The sequence below is a fragment of the Camellia sinensis genome, chromosome 13, assembly GCF_055761805.1.
Source record: "Camellia sinensis isolate YWXY chromosome 13, ASM5576180v1, whole genome shotgun sequence".
Classification (NCBI taxonomy): Eukaryota; Viridiplantae; Streptophyta; class Magnoliopsida; order Ericales; family Theaceae; genus Camellia; species Camellia sinensis.
In genome coordinates, this window is record NC_138973.1 from 45,824,795 (window position 1) to 45,837,239 (window position 12,445).

The following is a 12,445-nucleotide window of genomic DNA, read 5'->3' on the forward strand; positions in this document are numbered from 1 at the left end:
TAAATGGGCCTATGCATTAATTCGAAAGGCTTCCCAGCCTTCTTTGCTCTGGCTCTCCCAGCCATCTCTTTACCCTTCCTCACCCAGTCCTCTTTGGTGGGCAGATAACCCAAGCCAAAGGTATGAGGGTTGTGTGGCACTTCGGCCAATGCTGCGACGCCCTTCCGGCCGCTCCTTCCTAATCCTATCCCGGGGATGTGTTGTAACTTGTTCATGAGGTAGACGGATTGAGCACTGACGTACACCCCCTCATTCACAGCCATAATATTCTGCACCACTCGGGCCTCAGCCAGAGTAAATCCTGATAAGAACACATCCTCCATGCCGTGCTCGATTTCCAAGACTGGTGTAGACACTTCTGGCGGTGGATGGATTGAAGAATTCCCAAAAACAATAGCTACCCCTTTCCCGTGAGGGTACTTTAACATCTGATGCAAAGTGGACGAGACTGCCTTGACCTGGTGTAACCACGGTCGCCCCAAAAGTAGGTTAAAGGTTGTGGGAACGTCCAAGACATGGAATTCAATGTCGTGTTGTCCTGGACCAACCTGAGTCTGAATTTTGACAGTCCCCATCACTTCCCTGCTAGTGTTATCATAGGCTCTGATCACTTGAGTAGTCAGCACGAAGTCCGTGGGCTTCAACTCGATCGCATATGCCGTCCTTGACGGGCATACATTAATGGCGGATCCCGTGTCAATAAGAACCACTGGCACCCACTTGTCTCTACATTCCACGGAAACGTAGAGGGGTTTGTTGTGATTTGTGCCCTCAGGTGGTAGTTCTTTGTCTGAAAAGGTTAATGCCGGGGAACCTCCTCCCGGAAAAACCAGCCCAACCAGCTGTTCTGGTGTAGTATCTATAGAGAGTTTGGCCTTGTCCATGGCAGATAAGACGGCCTGTCTGTGTACTCGCGACGCCATAAGCAGTCCCCAGATGGAGATGTCTGCTTGTATTTTCTTTAACTGCTTCAATACAGCCTCATCTTCAAGCTGCTTCTCCTTCTGTTTCTCAGCTTCTTTATCCTTCCCAGATGCCTCGGGTTGGTCTAGGTGCGGGGGCTTGAAGTACCGCCCGCTTCTTGTCATGTGATCAACCTCATCGAGGTACCAGGTGTCATCTGGTTAATTGTTTCCCCAGTCTTCGTCTGTGTGGGCAAGACATAAGTCATCGTCTTCCCACCATATTCCGTTGGCATTCAAAAGGCACCTGTCTGGCTCGAGTATGTTTGTATTCACAGCACTTTTAGCCTGCATGCTCACAGCATCCTCTGTTCTTGTGTCCACAGCACTTCCGATCCTCTCATGGATTTTGGCTTTCTCAGTTCTCTCAGAACCCTGTTGTTCTACCTGCGTCAGTGCAATCTGCTGTTCAACTTTCCCTGCATTCACAATGCTTCTGTCCTGAGCGAAATTCTTTGTACCGGCGCTCTCCGGCAATGTAACCTAACTTCCGGCCCTTCCGGCCACAATTGATACTCTCGCCCCTACCGGGTCCTGTTCTGGTTGGGATTCTTCCACCACATCTGGTTGATCATCCAGCCATCCAGTGGCCTCTGCCGATTCCTCATAATCAAACCAGTTGACTGCCGCGCCTCCTGATTCTTGGTCATTGAAAAACTGTAGGTTGGCAAAGTCCTCCTCCACAGCTGTCAGATCATTTGCCCCTTGCTCAAATCCGTCCCCCTGGATCACACACAGTTCTTCCTTCTCTGGCAATTCTATACCCAGCCCAATCTGGCCTGTTGACAAGATGTACTCACTTGGATTGTAGTCTTCCCCAGCAAAACTCTCAAACTGTTCAATCCCAGACTCAACAATCCCATTCTTTCCTGAAGTCTTCCCTGTCCCATCTTCGATGGTCACCACTGTTGGCTTGGGTTGGGTTGTGGAGATGTCCATCATGCACAAGAAGTCAGTGCAGTCGGGAAGGAGCACCTCCGGCTTAGGTAGATGGGTAGGAGTAATATAGATGCTAGGATCGTAAGACACGACCCCAGTCTGGATAAGATTGACTCTTTTGGGAGGTGGAGTTTGGTTGTGTGTAGGGAGTGGATTGGTTATGACGTTAGGTTTCTCCGGGGGTAGAATCACATTTTTGTCAACGAGGTCTTGAATCTCGTGACGCAGCCTGAAACATTGGTCAGTATCATGACCGTGCTGCTGGTGGTATGCACAGTACTTGGCTGGGTTGTGAGAGGATGGAAGTGGGTTTGGTAATGGCCTAGGCTCCAGGGGTTTTAGATGCCCCTTTCTGATTAAGACCCCCAGAGCCTTAGATAAAGGCATGTATAGTGGGGTGAAGGTTCTTTGGCCTCTGGGCTGGTATTTAGTGGTTTGGGTATTACTTCCGGATGCACCGGAGAAGGGTATGGCTGCCATGGGTCTTGGAAGGGGAGGGGGGTGGTGGTGACCATGCTCACCTCCGAAGCTCTTGTAGTTGCAGCGCCACTTGGGCCTGCATTGTTGTTACGGTTGAAAGTCCTCCTTGGTTGCTCCCTATCTTGGTCGATCAGACCCTATTTCATTGCATCTTCAATCTGTACCCCCATCTCGTGCAGATCTGAAAAAGTAGGGAAGGGGAGTACAATCATCTTCTACATCAATTTTGGTTGGAGATTGCGCACAATCATCCTGATTTGGTCCTTATCAGTGGGCCTCAAAGTCATCATCGATGCCTTCGCCCTCCATCGAGTTACGAAATCTGAGAAAGTCTCTTTGGGCTCCTGCTTTGTCATTTCGAGATCACGAGTTGTAATCTCGATCTGGGTATTGTACGAGTACTGTGCGACAAAGGCTTCGGCCATTTCATCCCAACTTCTTTTTACCTCATCTTCCAACTTTGCATACCAGATAACGGCCACACCCGACAGGGTTCGGCCAAACAGCGAAAGCTTTTGTGGTCAGGTTAGGCCCATTGGCCGCAGTATATCTGAGAATAACCGGAGGTGGACCATGGGATCCCCGGATCCGTCGAAACAATCAATCTGCGGCATCTTGAATCTATCTGGCAAAGTTACGGCCACATCGGTATATCCGTCCTCGATATCTGGAATAGCCTTTACCCCTTGTGATTTCTTGAAAAGCTTCTCGAGCTTGCTCAGTTTCAGAGTTGTATGGTCTATCTCGAACTTGAAAGGAGAGTCCGGGTGGTTGGGTGTATGGGTCTTGGACAGTTGAGGCGGAAGCGGGGGCGAAGCTGGCCCCGTTGGAAGGTCCGTGTGCTCTTGGATGTTCTGGATATTGGGTAAGGTGTTCTGGGTGTTTGGCAGGGTATTCTGGACAGTAGGTGCTTGCTCGGGTAACGGGACCCCTGGTGGAGGAGGAGCTTGATATGAGGCTGATGCTCCGGCTTGCTGCTGGAGCCAGGTAATTATCTCCGCTTGTTGGGCCATGATTGCGGCCTGCTGTTTAGAGAATTCTGCTTGGCGGACAGCATCCTCCTGCATTTGTTTCATGCTCTTTTGGAGCTGGCGCATCATTTCTTCCATCCTGGCAGTGTTCTACTGATCTTGCTGACTGACTGGTATGTGTATCTCTATGGCAGAAACTGACACCTCAACCCGGCTATTCACTGCTAGGGTAGACCACTGTTCTGGTAACCTCTGCTCAGACACACTGCGTCTTCTCGGCCTTCTTATGACAATTGGGGGTAGAGAATGAAACACTGGCTGTCCGTCAACCAGATCTTCGGATCGATTGAGCCGATGACCTCTTGTCCAAAGTGCTTGGGGAATATCTACTGGGTCGGAAGCAATTGTGCTAAAACTGCCCTAGTAAAAAGATAAATAAAGCAATAAGGAAATAAATAAACAGATAAACGGACAGCATAACAGCTTAAAGTAAATGCATGACACACAGCCGGGCATAACAACACACGGTCGATAAGCTGAATACACACTGTCCTCCAACACTGATCATTATCCCTGAATCACTGTCCCCAAAACTGAATCTCTGATACCCGCAGATAACTGATTCTCAAACACTGACTGATGCCCGCAGGCCTGATGCCCCAAACTCATAAACTGATACATGTAATCCCTGTAGAGACACACTCCTAGAAGCACATAGCAGATAAGTGAGAGCCAAAACACCCCTATGTTGGGGTAGGGTTTTCCCTGTCCTATTTTGTCAGGAGCTAGGGTTTCACTACGCACGCAGCGGTTTCAAACAACCTATAAACGGGTAAGCAACCTGTCCTAGTTTGGAATGGTCACTATGGATCCGAATATGCACTAGGTCGAATGGTCAAAAAGGGTGCCCCGGTAAAACCGGGGTTTGTGTTCCCATACTGGCAGAGCCCACAACCGGTCAGCCTTATGGTCATCCCTTGACAAGACAAGCCTCCGGCAAACCGTTCAGGAATAGCAGATGGCAAACACGGTGTCCTAGGCGCACCAATGCAAATGCAATGCAAAGAAACACACAAGTGTAGTCAAAAACAGATATCATGAGTTCGAGTCAAGTTCTCTAAATCCCCAGCAGAGTCGCCAGAAACTGTAGACGTCCCCCGAACGCCCCGGGGAGGAACGAGTCCCCCGTTCCGTTCGATATTGGGCTCACTACAGTTCAGGACTCTAAAATTTGTCACGGTTCTAAATCTGAACCAAAAAGTCCAAATCCGGCAAATCGTTTTGAGAAAACAGATTTTGAAAGAAATGCCAAACATGGACTGCTTTGCCAGATACAGAGTCGCCACCTAAATATTTTGTTTTGGGGAAATTTAGGAAACCCTGACTCGTTTGCCTAAGGCCACGTGTCCGTCATCACCAAAGTTGCCTCGGCTCGGGAACTTGGGTACGATTGGGGAAGGTCACTTCGTGAGCACCCCCACTCGCCCGATCAAAGATCGGCCTCTACTAACCATGATATCTATTTTTGAAAACATTATGCGTTCTTATTCCGGTTATTAGCCTAGATTTACTATGTGATGCGCACAGCATACGAGTATAGACTGGGTCGCCTGAATTGGAACAAAACATTTCATGTTTATTTTTATTTTTTTTTAAAGTGGTTTGATGGTGCTACCCGCAAGTAGGCTAAGACGTGGATTTGCCACCCTCAGGTGGGCTTAGAAAACATGATTTTGCCACTATCTAGTGGGCTTAAAACACACATTTGATGAATTGTTCCAATTCAAATAACCCAACCTTCACCCACAGGCATTCAGGCAGTTATATCACATAAGCAATTAGCCTCATGGTAAGCATGCTATTCATGGCAGTCACTCACACGCACGCAAGGATGCTAAAGCATAAAACTTACCGAGTACTCCAAGCCAAAACAGAAGCTAATTAGAAATCCATGCATGATCCTAATTATGCAGAAATGCCTAATGCAACACATGCAAAAATGCAACTATAGCAGGCTCGGCTATTCTAAACATGGCATATGAAATGCTACAGCTAACATGTATTCAACTTGGAATTGAAAATACAATGCAGTTAGTATGATGCGCCGAGCCCGGTGCATACAAAACAGATGAATGAATGCAAACATGCTATCATACTGTATGCTAATTGAAATATGCCCTAATCTAACCATCATAAGCGGGTAAATAAAAGGGAGAAAGACGTGGGGTTGGAAGACATACATCACACACACGCACACTTATTACAGTTGTGCCCTCGCGCAGAGGGTCCGAATAAATAATATACAGTCCCGAATAAATATTACAATCCAAATAATTACAAAATCCTAATTAATTAACAAATTAAACTAGGTAAGCTGTAAACTAGCATGCAAGCTAGGGACTGCCTCGACGCTGCTTCGGATGATAAATGATGCATGTCCGGGTTGCTTGGCACAGAAATCCACTGCGATGCCCCAATTAGCCTTTGTTTGCGATTAATACCGGAATGCTGTGCAAGGCCTTTGGAAGGCTACTGATTCTTGATTTGCTGCAGCAGAGAGCAGGAAAAGGGCATGGCAATGTATTTTCACAAATGTATACATGCCTCGATCCTCGTGCCACCAATCACGCATCTCGATGCATGATGGCCAAGGAGTTGAATTGTGCAACTCAATATAAAATGAATGCAAATGAAAACACAACAAGACCTAACTCCATCATGGGCAATCCAGAGTGTCGGTGACAGGGAATTGAGACACGTTCCGTCACTCGAAGTACGAAACGTCCCTCGTTTCCCATGCTCGGGCTAACTCCTATCCCAAGCACAATGCAATATGCATGACATGCATGAATGCAACTAATATACAACCTAGCACACACAATGCTATGAGATGGCATACACGATGCACAAAGTAACATGGCATACACAATGCTCTAACATACAACCTAGCATACGCAATGCTATGAAATGAAATGGCATACACAATGCATAATGGACTTACACCAACATGAGTGGACCTCAGCCACACTCACATTGGTAGCCATGAGATGAAAATGAGACACTCGAAGTGCGTGTACGAGGACCGAACCTAAGGCACGAATGCCACTCTACCAAAGCATGGCAAGGCATGGAACATGGTATGCAAACATGCAAATTTCAGCACTAAAATATGACACAAAACAGCCCCGAATCATGGAAACATGGCACCCGATGCATGAAATGAATCCCGAAACATGAAATGAGGTACATGGAATGACCTATGGCTATGCAAAGCATGCATTATTTGAACATGAAGTGTGAAGACAAAATCAAGAGAGTCATATTCACATTTTTAAGCAAGGCCAAACAATGGACACGAATAGGACTAAACTAGCATGCAAAAATGGCCCCGTAAGAGAGGTAATGAAGCAAGTAGCATCTTCTGGCCCTAAATGGCCAAGATCCCTTCAACAAAGTTGAAGAGGGGCTCAAAATGAAGCACCTTATAGTTTACAACAAGCCACGGATCTAAACACAAACAGGCCTAAAACAATGTGCAAGAAATGGACCAAAAGGGAGACAAAGAAGCAAGTGATGGTTTCTGGCCTCAAACAGAGGAGGGCACTTCAACAAAGTTGAAGAGGGGCCTAAAACATGATATTTTACAGTTAATGACCAAACCCAAAACAGTTCACATGCAAGCCTAAAATACTATGCAAAATAAGGCCTAAAAAGAGGTTTAAACACAAAGTGTAAAAGGAGAGCCTCAAACAGTAAAGTACCCTTGATCAAACATGAAGAGGGGGTCAAAATAAGGCTATTTATAGTTCAGACCAGAGTCCAAAAACACAAGCACAAGGGGCTAACAAAACATGCAAAAATGAGGCCAAAAGAGGGATAAAGAGGCAAGTGACAAAAGGAAGCCTCAAATAGTGAAGAGCCCTTCAACAATGTTGAATAAGGGCTCAAAATAATCCACTTCACAGTTTATAACCAAGCTCAAAACAGTTTATAAATAGGCCAAAAATACTATGCAAGAAAGAGGCATACAAGAGAGGTAAAGAAGAAAGTGTTAAAAGGAAGCCTCAAATAGTGAAGAGCCCTTCAACAAACATGAAAAGGGGCTCAAAATAATGCTATTTTCAGTTAGGGTCGGAGCCCAAATATGCAAGAAAGTATAGCTTAGATTGTATGCAAAAATAGAGCCAAGAAGAGAAGAAAAAGACTTACCCTTGAAGACTAATCTTTGACAGCCTTTTGGACCAAGTTTGGGTGCTCTTAAGCTCTGAAAAACAGCCTCAAGCTACTGGTATGGAGTATGGAGGCCTTGTGCTAAGGGGTGTAGGGTAAATGGTGTAGGACTTGAGAGGTTTTGGTGTTTGGAAGAGGAGAAGAGGGAGGATCAATGCAAGAGGCTTAGGGCAAATTTTTGTAACCCTCAGATAGGAGCTGGAGGTGCTGTTATATAGGCCAAAGAGGGGAGAAAAAGGGGGGAAAATGGGGGGGAAAGAATTCAAGTTTCCCCCCAAAAGTGCAGCCCCCCGGATACAAATTCTGGGGGGAAACAGAATACACTTCTGTAATGTACCTGGAGAGAGGATCATGGCCGGCTGGTTATTGAGGTTGCAGGTGGCCAGCCGGCTCTTCCCATGGCCGGCCGGCCAAGGATCAAAAGGGTCAATCATGATTAGTGGCCGGCCACCCCAGAAAAAGGGCCTCCTATGTGTGCACAACACAACCATGTAGTCAAAAACTGGAGAAAGTGAACCAGGAGAGAGAAAAGGCCACTTTTAGGAGGGGTTCAAAAGGGTCACACAGAATTACTGGCCGGCCATGTGATATTGGTGGCCTCCCAGGTGTGCACAACACAAATATGTGGTTTGGGGCAAGAAAAAGTAGCCTTAGGGTGGTCAACATTGGCTTTTAAGTAAGAAAAAACGGGCGACGGAGGGCGATGGAGGAATAAAACTGGTTGTCAGAACAATTTCTGGCCTCCCACCCTTCTACGACCTTCTTAACAATGAAACAGAGGTCTCTACCAAAAATGAACCCAAACCGATGCAAGATGAAGGTTCGGGGGCCGAAACGCGCAGCCCGAGGCCCCGAAAACTGACTGTTAGGCACTGGAAGTGGTGTTCGACCACGAAGTTGGTTTCTCAGACCCCAGTGTCCCTCAATAGGGAGCAAATAAGATGTATGCCAAAAATCAGAGCAAACGGAGGTGGTTAAGCGGTCCCGAACCGAGGCACACGGCCAACGGCTCCGAAAAATCGGAAACCGGACTCCAAACGGGCAAAATGGCCTATGACCACGAAACGTAGCCTACGGCCACTGAGAGATGATCTACGAGACCTCTCCCTCCCTTCGGGAAGAGAAAACAGAGAAAACAGAGCCTGGTTCGCAAACCGAGGCAAAACATGAAAGAGTCCGGAAGTTCGGAGGCAAGGCTCGCAGTCGAGACTCTGAAACCTCAGAACGAGCACAATATGCAACACCACCGAGCGCTCAATCGGTGACGTCTGAGTCTTAAGGTCGGTCAAAAATGGGGTGTCTACAGGTCCTCAAAGAAACAATCGATAATAACTCTATCGACATGTAAAACAAAGTATGTAGCTATTGTTACAGGAGCATATCATGCTATCTGGTTAAGAAATTTGTTGAAAGAAGTTCAAGAACCACAACAAGAAGCCACAAAGATATGTGTGGATAACAAGTCAGCAATTCAGTTAGGAAAGAATCCAATCTTCCATGATAGAATCAAGGATATCGACACAAGATTTCATTTCACACGAGAATGCATAAGAAGAAGAGATCCAATTGATACACACGAAAAGTGAAGATCAAGTTGTACACATATTTACAAAGCCCCTCAAAACAACAACATTGTAAAGCTAAGAAAAATGCTTGGAGTTACCTTATTTGGTGATTCAAGGTTAAAGGGGAGGTTGGAAAATAAACTTGAACCTTTCACCCATCTCCAGAAGCTGCCTGAAGATGGAAGACCATAATGAAGAAACAAGCTATGAAGCTTCCTTGAAGCTCACCAAGACAGAAACTTAGAAGGTAAGAAGCTGAATTCAAACCACAGCTGTAAATACACACGTGTTTCATACACAGTTTAGAAACTTATAAATAGATTGTTAGGTCCATAAGAGGTTTGAGAGATAGAGAGGTGGGAAATAAAACCCACAGATGTATTTTTTTGAAAATAAATTCATTCATTTGTTTGTGTGTGAGGTATCATAAATTTCATATAAAATATATAGAAACCCACCATCAATTATATTGTCCCAATTATCACAATATTATCATATCATGTGTTATTGTCTACTTTAGACAGAAATACAAAGTGGTTAACCTGATGAATGAACACTACAAGAAAAAACACCTTTTAGTCGCCAAATGTCGAATTTTCACTTTCCCCGACAAAAATTTTAGTTGCCGGTTTTGTCGTGAATACATGGTCGCGAATACCTTTGGCGACAAAAAAACTGTTAGTCGGCAATATATAGGTCTTCAGTGACGAAAAAATTTGTCGCCAAATGCAATTCCATTTTTGGAAATTATACATTTCGCGACTAAACTTTTAGTCGCTAATACTGATTTTTTTTATTATTATTTAAACATTTGCCGACTAAATTTTCGTCGCCAAAAAGTATACTTTTCGGCGACCACAGACTTTAGTCGCCAAAACCATTTTTCAGAAAAAAATAAATAAATAAATAAAATTGCCTCTACTAGTCCCAAGTTTCGAACTCGCAACATCCCAACATTGTCAACCTTTACCAACACTTTCTCCCCACTACGCCACTACAACATCACATAAATATTAATGCAACATTTATTATTTATATACTATATTGACTGGTATTAATACAAAATTATATATATATAAATAATTATTTTTATTTAATATATTTTATGTAAAAAATAAATTATTTACTAAAAAAATAGAATAGCACTTTTGGCGACTAAATCTGAATTTTAGTCGCCAATTCTCCATTTTTTGGTTACTAATTTGTTTTCTGTCGCTAAAAGAATTAAATCCCGCCTAAGGATAACACTTTTGGTGACTAAACTGAATTTTAGTCGCCAAAACCTCTACTTTGGGCGACTAAACTGCATTTTAGTCGGCAATTCTTGACCTTTAGCTACTAATTTTTTTTTTGTAGCAAAAAAACTTCACTTTCAGCAACTAAACTGTTTTTAGTCGGCAAAACACCTATAATCGGCGACCAAACTGCCGTTTAGTCGCCAAAACCATCACTTTTGGCTACTAAATCATTTTTCGTCGTCAAAAATCGTGACTTTTGGCTACTAAACAACTTTAGTCGCTAAAACCCCTACATTCGGCGACTAAACTGCCTTTTAGTCGCTAATACCCTTATATTTGGCTACTAAACTCTTTTAGTCGGCAAAAGTAATCAATTTTGGCGACTAATTCCATTTTAGTCGCCAATTCTACTACTTTCAGCGACGAAAAATACAATTTTGATAGCCAAAAGTGCTTTTTGTTATAGTGGAAATCCTTCCTTAAGAGATAGGAGTTTTGAAATAGAGTTTCGTTGTTACGGATGCAATATTTAGATTCAAGTCTTTCCTTCCTATTTTCTTTTTGGAGGAGGCTTCTATCCCGTTGTAAATCGGAGGTATTGTCCGTTTCTACAGATCTATACCTAAAAAATAGAACCAAAAAATTGCCTAAAATTTGGCAATCTAAAGTGATGAGGTCCATAACAAAAAGTTTAAATACACAATATGAATTTAAAATTCTTTATTGTTTTTGGTGTTTTTTTTGGGATAAATAGACTTTTCCTATGTGGATTTGAGTCTCACGTTACTATTTTTTCTTTCTTTTTTTTATTTATTTATTGTACAAGGCTTACTTCTAGTTGATAATTGGAGGTGTTATTGGGCGTCCACTTACCACTAGTCTCATCTTAATAATTTAAACAATTCATATTGTCAGACTTATAAGGCAGATCATTTTTTATTAAAAAAAAAATCATATTAATCAGACAATTGTAAACACATAATTAGATCATATTTGTTTTTAAAAAAATGGATAACAAATGTAGTTTTATTTTGAAAACAAATATTATAATTTATTTATACATCTACTTCGCCCAATCAATGTGATTTTTTCTAAGAACAATATATTCAACCGGCTCAACAATATATTCAACCGGCTATAAACTGTTTAAATTATCCAGGTAAGCCCTCTGGATAGCCCACCACGGCCTAGTAACACCTCCATTTTTATTTATTTTTTGATGGGCGAAAGTTAGTTGGTTGGTTGTTAGGTTAACACATTGAGGGAGTTGACATTCACACTTATACATCTTGTAAGAAAATCTTATCCTGCCATTCCACTTCTAAGAGTGGAATCCAAAATCTCTCTTTAAGAGAGACTCGATGACCAAAGGACTAGCTTAAGTAAATTAGACCCGCTTGATTCAGTAACACCTCCTGTTAACAGGATGGGGATTATTGTTGTGCCAAAGGCACAGCAGTAACTATTGTGCCCCAATTTGAGGATTATTATGGGTTTATTTTTATGAGTCGAACCGCTCATTTTATAGGATTCGTTGAGTACTTCATGTCTATCAAAATTATATTCATCGGATATTAATAACTATGTGATCGGATTACATATTTTTTTATGCTATTACTCAAAAAAAAAAAAATTTATTGTTTATTTTTTATGATAAATGTAATTTGATCATATAGTTATTGACATGCGATTAATATGATTTTTGATAAGTATGAAGTACTCAACAAACCCTACAAAATGAACGGTTTGAATTACAAAAATAAACCCATAATAACTCTCAAATTGAGATACAACAATTACTACTATGCCTATGGCACAGTAATAACCCCTCATTCCCTGTCAACATCGTCAACTAAAGAGAAGCCTTACGCTTTCTTATTTCCCTCTACCGATTGGAGAGAAAAAGAGATAGAATGATTCGAGCTTATCAATTGATGAAGAGTAGTTAGTACTGTACAAGGACCCTAGTTTACCAAACCTCAAAATAAAAAACAAACACAAGTGTGTACAAATAATTAATAATAAGAAATTTGGATTGAAATAATGATTGACAAGGTTTT